Source organism: Moschus berezovskii, chromosome 22, assembly GCF_049115385.1.
Source record: "Moschus berezovskii isolate FMDL1 chromosome 22, NW_MosBer_1.0, whole genome shotgun sequence".
In the NCBI taxonomy this organism is placed as follows: Eukaryota; Metazoa; Chordata; class Mammalia; order Artiodactyla; family Moschidae; genus Moschus; species Moschus berezovskii.
In genome coordinates, this window is record NC_142481.1 from 25,113,729 (window position 1) to 25,122,914 (window position 9,186).

General features: G+C 49.1%; 1 protein-coding gene across 2 annotated transcripts in view; it reads right to left on the reverse strand.

Annotated features, from left to right (window-relative positions):
* ZFHX3 (zinc finger homeobox 3) overlaps positions 1-8,541 on the reverse strand; it is a 259,323-nt gene extending 250,782 nt beyond the window's left edge. Inside the window, exon 1 of one of the 2 annotated variants that reach the window (XM_088829948.1) lies at positions 8,400-8,541. The gene's annotated coding sequence lies outside the window, so the exon portion shown is untranslated. The remainder of the gene's footprint in view (positions 1-8,399) is intronic. The other variant, XM_055412414.2, reaches the window with a different exon arrangement.
* Positions 8,542-9,186: the final 645 nt, after the last annotated feature.

Sequence of the window (9,186 nt, forward strand, 5' to 3'; positions counted from 1 at the left end):
TCTTCAACAAAATAAAAGCTGGAAAGCCCAAAGATCCAGCCATCTAGACACCTGGAAAGATTGTGGAGGTCTGGGCAGTCTGAAACTGCCATCCCAAGCGGCAGACACTTGCATCTGCCTCCCAGACACCTCAGAGGCCTGACAGGTAGAACCAATAAGGACCCTGAGTTCCTTCCCTTTAATTCGACACCAAGCTGCAGACAAGGTAAAGGCCTGGTCAGGCCTGCCTTTACTACAGGCACAGATTTAACAGGTAACCCACAGGCAGGTGATCTATGGCCTCTGCATCATCAAAAATACAAAGGATTACATACAAGTTGGCATGTTACTGCAACCAAAACTTATTTTCATCGCTAACCAAAACAATACATCTTCAGAGAGTTTTGCAAGTTTCGCACTTCCATATGGAATCAACAGTTTTTCTGACATACGTGTTGCCAATTCTGTTCCCCGGCTCTGAAAGGCCCCAGCTCTTCCAAGGGCAGCTGTCTGATGTGACACCCACAGCCTACCCAGCAGTGACAGGCAGGCACGCTCCTCGCTCCATCCTGGACACTGTTGACAAATAAACCCACTCTCAGAAAAGGCAATTCTTCCCTTCCAGTTCTCCATAACTAGTCTTGTCTCATCTGGAAAGCGTAACTGGCAACAGCCAAAAGGATAAACATTTAAAAATAAATCAGGGAACGCTAACCCCTTTCCTACTCCTCCCCTTAGCCACTTTCCAAGTCAGAGGCCAGTCCCCTGGCGCTTACTGAGCTGGCTGGTAAATTACAAAGACCCCATCCAGCCAAACTGGTTGTCTCTCTCTCTCTCCCCTACACACACACACACACACACACTCTCTCTCTCTCTCTCTTTCTCTCTCCAATGCTGCTCCTTTTACTTCAGCAAAGGTAAATATGATCTCTGAGCTAAGAGACAGCGAATGTCAGCATTCTAACTTGTAGCTAAACCTGGGCTCTTGTCTTCACAGCACAACTGGGTTGAGGCAGATTTGGGTATTCTTCCAGAGCCTTCTATTTTTATTAAATTATACATACACATTGATTTTTAAAACTAGTGCTTAAATAACCTTGAGGCTTTAACAAAGAAAAAACCAGAAGAGGGCACAAAACAAAAACAAAAGTCCCTGAAATAAGCAAGGAAACATTTGGAGCTGAACTGCACTGCATGCCCTGAATTCACCCCATTCTTTCTAGGCAGTTATATTTAAGGGCCTGGTACCCGCTGGGTGGCCAGGCCCTCCTGGGTATGGTACAGAATGCACGCCTTCCTCAGAACAGCCCACACTCACCTCCGGAACGATTAGAGGCTGGTGTGCCAAAGCCTAACAGATGTTCTGATTCACATTTCTCTGTCACAAACCTCAAGGCCTCCATCTCTTGCTACAATGCTAATTCCACAGATTAATTTTTACCCCCCAAATCTTAGGTGGAATGCTATCTGGTTTACTTCCCCCACCTCCCCAGCTCAGAACCTAAGTCTATCAATGACAATTTTGAAAAGATACAAGTGAGGAACCATTTAAAGAAGGGGAAAAAAAAAAAGAACTTGTAATAGAGAGCTTTCCTCAAATTTCAGTTACAAAGCCCGAGTTTTCAGAAAGCAAAAATAAAGACCTTAACTTAAAACAGCTTTAGGTGAGGAGCTTGCTCTTAAAAAAAAAAATGTGTATATATATATATATATATATATATATATAAAATTTCTGAAAGGGCCAAGAGAATTTGCCATGCAAGACTTTTATACCCAGGGGGATTCTCACATTTGTGTTTCCAAACCTTGAAATTGAGAATGTTAATGAAAAGGCAGACAGATTCTTAAGGACAGCATCAAAATCAGGGTCCATACATTACAGGAGAGAAGTGCTTTGTCTGCGCCCAGGAAAAAGAGGTGGGCTCTTCTGCTCCTGGGCCATCCCCACTGTCTGACACATCCCTCTGCCCTCAGCCTGATGCAAACCGCTGAATTCTTGCAGGGGAAGCAGGTTGAAAGGAGAAGAAAGGAAAAAGGAAACGAGGGAGGAAAGAAAAGGGGGAGGGGGATGTGGCCTTTCTATATAAAATCATAGTTTAAAAAAATTCTCAACACAGCCTGTTTCGCAGTGCGTCCCAACAGCCCCCGCCATACGTGCATTAAAACAGTCCCTGAAACCATACACCAGGAGCATAATAAAACAGAACCAGAATTTTTTTTTTTAATGAATCCAAATTGCATTTGGATTTGTGATTCCTTCCTATCAAGCGACCACTTCTTCGGGGCAGGATCCTAAGAGAGAAAACAAAAGATGACCCTTTTCGCACTTCCCCCAGATGATCCCAGAATCCCACTGTCTTATCTTTTTCTTTTAGTGCATTTTTTTGTCCAAAATTTGTGGTAAGCTCACTTAAGAGCCCCAAGCTGAAATTTCACATCTCCTCCAAGTCAGCCGGTGTTTTCAGAATCTGGATTTCTATTGAGGCCATTCCAATCGCCAGTAAGGCCTACGGTAAAATGCGCTTGCTTCATGCTGTTCCGTTTGTCTCTCTGCAGACAAATAGAAACTGTGAAATTTAAAGAATGGGTGGGAAAAAAAAATCTAAAACAAAGAGGTTAAAAAAATAGGACAAATGTTTTTGCTTTTGTGTCTCCCTGGAGCAATTGTTTGGGGGAGTCTGCATTGACAATAACCATGAGAAGGCCATCTAAAGGCGATGCGCACACAAGGGGACTCCTTGCCTGCTGCCTTTGGTCTGGGAGAAAAAGCACCTTAGCTCCGTTCTCCAGGAACAAAAGGCCAGGGCCACGGAAGGGGGGAGAGGTTACTGGGGCTTTCACATGAAGCCAAGTGTCAATGCAGCTTCATTTTTCACCCGTCTTAGTTGGAAAGCAGCTCAGTGAACTTCCTAATGACTGCTTTTCCCTCTCTCCCTATTATTTCTAAAGCTAAAAGAACAAAACAATAATATTTTTTTTTTAACCTAAAACCCATCATCCTATTAGAGGAAAGCCTTGGGGGCCTACACACTCAATTTTTCCTCCTTCTTCTCCTCACTCTATTTTTTTTTTTCTTTTGGAGGAGGGGTTCCACTCCGATTGTAGATCACATGGAAATAAGAGACACTGGACACTGCAGTCATTTTCAGTAACACCAGAATGGCCTTTATGTCTACAAAAAGGCAGGGAACAGAAAAATAAACGCAAAAGGAGAAAAAAAAAAACTGAACAGGGATAGAAGGTGGTGAGGGAGAGACTGTGGGGCAACGCCTGGAAACGTTTTCTTTTTTTCACAGCATGAAGTCCCTAAAGTCAGCTTCAGATTTGCAACTGAATCAAAGTCATCATTATGAGATTAGGGGTCTTTTTTGGAGGGGGAGTTGCTGCATGGAGATGTGGACAATAAGGATGTACTAAAGATGTAGACAAGGTGTGTGTGTATGGGGCATCCTTCAAAGAAAGAAAGCTGAGGTGAATGACTACATGCCATGAAAATACCAGGGCAAGTGGATGTCGGAGTGTTTAACCAGATTGGAAGCTGGAAACATCTTCCCCAGCGGGCGAACCCTAGGACGAGGCAGTGACACACAACCCTCAGCCTTTGAACCCAGACCTGGCAGCTTAGAAATGTGTCCCCCCCTTCCCCAGGCAGCCACAGGCTCTGGCTGAAATGCGAGGTGGGGGTAGGGATGTGAGGGCCCTGTGAAGAAGCACAATAAACAACTCAAATATGAACGGAAATGACATCAGCAAAGTGAAGGGCCTGTTTATTGCAGATCAAAACAAAACAAACTTCCAAACCTTTTGTGTACACAAGATAACTCTATAAAAAGCCCTCCTAAAATGTCACCAGGGTCGACATATCAGCATCCCAAGAAAACAGATGACAGTTACCGTGTGGGGGGGGGGCGGGGGGAGGAGTGCCATGGGAGGAGGCAGGGATGATAAAGGGAAGGCGATGGGAGGGGATATAAAACAGAAGGGGCCAAAAACCCAGCTGACTATTTCCCCCCTCTGCTGATCCTTAATATTTATTGGTGTTTATAATCTAAAAGCCATGCTCTGTGTTTCACTTAATACAAGGCCAGACAGTGCTGTCTAATGAGGCAGCATTACAATCAGCTTGTAATACTGAATTTTTAATGCTGCCAAGGATTCTGTTACATAATAATATGAAAAACAGAAGCTGAAAGTTGGTTCACGGTGACAGGACACTGGAGGTTCCAGGCAGGCAAGCGCCACGGGCCTGCCTTGTCTCCCGTCTGCCCACCCCCACCTCCGGATGTGCACATTGGCCCTCCATCCCCATACTGGAGGTGGGTATGGAAACCAAGAGGATTTCTTAGGAAATCTACTTTTTAAATTATTATTACTCTCCTCCCTGATCCAAAGTCTTATTTTAAGAGTTTGAATTCTACCTTATCTGGGATTAGAGGTCTGAATTAAAAAAAAAATAAAATTGTGTGTGTGGGGGGGAGGTGTGAAGAGAAAAGGAACATAGGAGGGGGAGGTATAGTTTATTTTAAGCAAATTGAACAATTTGAAAAAAAATCACAGAGGAAAAAAGAAATAAGATGCTGGGAGTGGGGGGGGAGAGATGAAGTCTGCCGACCATATTCACAGCCGCTGTACTCAGTTTACATGGGTGTAATTTAAAAGCATATATATACAGCCACCGTTGCTTCTTTCTGTAATACCCCAAGACTGTAAATCTATAACCACTGCAATGATTTAGTGATTAAAAACATGATAACATATTGTGTAACTGCAAACCACAGAACCCCTGCCAACTCTCCTCTAAGATAAAGGAAAAAAATACAGAAAATGTGTTGCTTGCAGCGATCTTCCTAAATCCAAAGACTTTAATAAAGGAACCTATACAGTAGACAAATCGGGAAAGGGTGAGTGAATTCTGTGAAGCCAGCAAAGGGAGGGAGGGGGAAAAAAAGGGCAGCTTTCTGTGGTATTCTTTTCCTTGTACTAACAAATTACGACCTAAACATGCCTTTTCTTTTCTCTCTCTCTCTCTTTTTTTTTTAATAGTTTGTTGTAACTGGAATAACTGGTCCTGTGTGCTGTCTTGCATATTCAAAGCTGCTTTGTAATCGGATCTGGAGACCCAACCTTATTTGCCTGAATTCAATAGGGTGTTTTTTTTTCCCTCCCCCTCCTCTCTAGTTTTGTTTTGGATTTGGTATTGTAGGTTTTCTGTTCTTGCTGGGAGCAGACATCTATGCAGGCAGAGGCTCTGGTGCCTTTAAGCTACAGAGCAAACACCTGAGAGGGGGAGGCCCAATTTGTAACATGGCAGGAGGAGCCTAAAATATACACACACAAAAAATAAAATCAAAGCAGCTGTAGGGGTTTTGGCCTCTGAGCAGCTGACCTGACCCCATTCTGTATATTCTTTTATTTCCCTGTTGCAGGATTCCTGCACCTTGGGTCAGATTCAAACTCAATGTGACCCTGAGGAGAAGGCAGTCACCAAGCCCTGGAAAACTGCTCCATATTTAATGGGGGAGGGGGGAAGTAGTGTAACTGCAATGCATTTAGACTCCCACAGCGTAGACACCCACATAGTACATAAAACGTACACACACACACGCACGCGCACACGTGCACGCATGTGTCAGAACTGCCAGGTCTTGGGGCCAGTTCCCACACAGAGGCCCTGGACTCTTCTTGCAGCACCCCAAAATCTTCATGTCTACAATTCTACCCATAAACACACGCGTGCACAGACCAACCCTCCTCCAGAGACTCTGATGTTTAAAAAGTCCGCAGATCTGAATTGCCTCCTCTCTGGACCTGAGTAGGGCAGTTTATTCAGAGAATCAATAGGAAAGAGCATTTGCAAATATTTATATAAGCCCTGTGCGTTTCAGCATTAAGTAATTAAAAACTAGAACTCAGGCAGGGGGGAAGGGAGGAGACACACAGGCAGAGGAAGGCGGCTGGCCTACAGTGGGTTTTCCTGCCCACACCTCATCTCCCCAAACCGCAATCCTTTCAAAACTGACTCGGTGTACACTTTTATGAAATCCTGTTCGTGCACCATTTGCTAGACTATTTCAAAATCATCTCCAAATATGGATTCACCTACCACCAAGCTTTCAAGCCTGACTGTAAGATAAGTGTCTGTATTCTCTCTCTCTCATATGCACACACACAGCAATCCTTACTTTTGACACTGCTTCAGTCTCTGGTGGAATACTCGCTCTTGGATTCTTCTCTCTGAATTCCTTGCACTAGTTAAAGATCTTTCACATTATAAGATAACCAGAGGGCCGCCGAAGTGGTAATTCAATAAGTGAATTCCTATCCCCTCATTTCCCCCCAATACCTTCCACTCTCAACCTATAGGATACCTACACTTTGGGGGTTCAGTACCGGAAACCCCCACATGTAAACAGATTCACCAAAGAAAAAAAAAAAGTACAGTAAAATGAAGGAGTTTTAAAATGAGCCACAATCCAGTGGACTTCCTCTATATTATTCCAGAGAGCTGGCAGTAAATTCTGCTTGCACTGTTTCTAAATCTGCTCTAAGAAGCCAAGCAAGGCACTAGAGCACCCACGCTGCAGGTACTGTAGAAATTTACAGTAAATGTAGGTACAAGATTGCAGCACACTGCCCTATCGATTATGCAGATTGTGATCAATCTTCTCCCCCTCTCCCATTTCCCAAGCCTCTTTCCACAGACCTCCAAATAAGTTGGTCTGGAACTAGCCATTCTCCCAAAGTAGGGAGAAAAAAAGTAATTTTTTAAAAAACATAATAAATCCTCAAGTGTCCCCACTGAAAGGGCTCAAGTCTCTCTTTTTTAATTTCAAAGTGAATTTATGTTCTGTAATTTGCATTACAGCCAAGCGATCGCCGTATGTCATATTCTTCAAAGGTACTTAACAACCCCCCTTTTAAAAGTCAGGAGAACTGGAGGCCAGAAAAAGGCAATCAGCTCCCTTCTTCCATATAGTCCTTAGATCAAGTTTCAATAATCGAGACCAATAAAAATTGTCATATTTACCCTGCTTCAAAGCAACAAGGGGGAAAAAGTTGAGTGGGTGATTTTTTGCAAGCACTTGTAATCAAAGAATTTGCCACATTCGAAGCAACTGCACCACATTTTGCCAAAGTCAGAGTCTGAGCAACAGATTAATTTGCAAAGTAAAATGTATTTTAAAATAGCTTCCCAAAAAGCCTACTGATTCCATACACAATTTAAATACCCGGCATAAAATACACTTAGCTCTACTCTCCAACAGATACGCAAAAAGATGTACATGAAAACGCGTAATGTAAAAATCAGGAACGTGATTTTTGCACCTAATGGGGAAAATACATGGAAAAGAGGAGTGAAATCGGACGAGGGGTAAAAGTGGGGAACGGAACGTAAACAATCCCAGATTCGCGTGAGCAAAAAAAGAAAAGAAAGAGAAAAGGGGGAGTTAAAAAAAAAAAAAACAAACAAGAAGGGATCCTCTGATGTCTCTCAGCTCGGCAAGGAGAGGCCGGCCAGGCGGCGTCTGGTCCCGGCCGGCGGCGCAGCCCCGAGCCCCCGGGAGCCCCTAGTGTCCAGGGCAGAGCCCCCTCAGGGCGCTGGCGGCGCTGCTAGTGGGGCAGGGCGGAGAGCGCGCAGGTGGAAGGTCGGGCGGCCACGCCGGCCCCTCGCCCTCTCTCGGACCCCAGGGCTCCGGGCTGGCGGCCGCGTCCCCGGCCGGTGGAGCACTGGCGCGGAAGGCGCCCGGCCGGCCGGCCGGTGGCGGCCGCGGCGACGGCTCCCGGCCGGGTGCGCGCCCCGCGCGGCGGCTCAGCCCGGGGCTCCGGCGCCTCCCGGGGTGGGGCAAAGTTGGGGGCCGGGGGCGGCGGGGGCGGGGGCACTCGGCACCGCGAATCCTCCCCCCTCCCCCGCCGCCCGCCGCCTTTGTCTCGGCGCCCGGACCCCGGCCGCCCGCCCGGCCGCCCGCCCGCCCTCAGCCCGCGCCCCGGCCGGCCCTGCCCGGAGGCGCCTCCAAAGTCGCCGCGCGGGCCTCGCCCCGGGCGCCTCCACCCTCTCGGGGGGTCGCCGGCCGCCGGCGGCGGCGGCGCGGGGGCCGGGGAGGAGGGGGCGGCCCGGGGCTCCGCGGCGGCGGCGGCGGCGGCGGCGGGAGGAGGAGGAAGAAGAAGAGAAAGAGAAAGTTTGGCGCAGGGGGAAGGCGAGCGGGACGCAGCGAGCGAGCAGGGCGCGGGCGCGGGGAGCGCGGGCGGCGGCGGCCGGGCGCGGGAGCCGGGAGGGGGCAGGACGAGCCCCATGCAAAGCAGCCCCGGCGCCCCGAGGAGCCCCGCGTCCGGGCGGTGGCGGCGGGAGGAGGAGGAGGAGCAGGCGGCGGCGGCGGCGGCGGGAAAAAAAAAAAAAAAAAGAGGGAAAAGTTGCCACTTACGCGGTTGCTTCTCCGGCGGCGGCGGCTGCAGCGGCGCTGCTGGCGGCGGCGGCGGCGGCGGCGGGAGCTGGCGGCGCTTTTAATCCCGAAAAGAGGCGCTCGGGCCGCGGAGCCCATCAAGGCAGCAGCGGCGGCTGGCGGGGGTCGGCTGCGGCGGAGGACGCGCTGCTGGCGGCGGCGGCGGCGGCGGCGGCGGCGGAGCTGGAGCGCGCTCGGCGGAGCCCGGGGCGGGAGGCGGCCGCAGCCGGGGAGCCGGAGCCGCCGCCGCCGCTGCCGCCGAGCAGCATGGTTGGCGGGGAGTTTACAGCCCCCGGAGCGGGCAGGGGCCACGGAGGAGAAGCGGCGGCGGCGGCGGCAGCGGCTCTAGGCTGTAATTGGGATGCAAAGCAGGCGGTGGCGGCGGCGGCTGCGGCCGGGAGGAGGAGGAGGAGGCGGCGGCGGCGGCGGCGGCGGCTGCAGCGGTCGGAGGGGACGCGCTGGAAGTGGGAGCTGATGAGTGAAAAGAAAAAAAAGTCTTTGGATCTTTATTCTGCTAATTAGTTTCCTGCAAAAAATGGCTGTGATTAATTCAGTGCGCATGTGCTTCATTACCCAGGCACGACGGGAAGGGCTAATTAGCCACCTTCTGGATCAATAAGATTCAGCAAAAAAGAAAAGGGGGAGGTGGAGGGAGGCAGAGGGGAGGAAGGGAGGGAAAAAAAAAAAAAAAACAGGGGAAAGTGATGAGCAGGGCGAGGAGAGCAGGAAGAGAGGATGGGAAAAGAGCCCAGGAAGAGGGAGAGAGGCA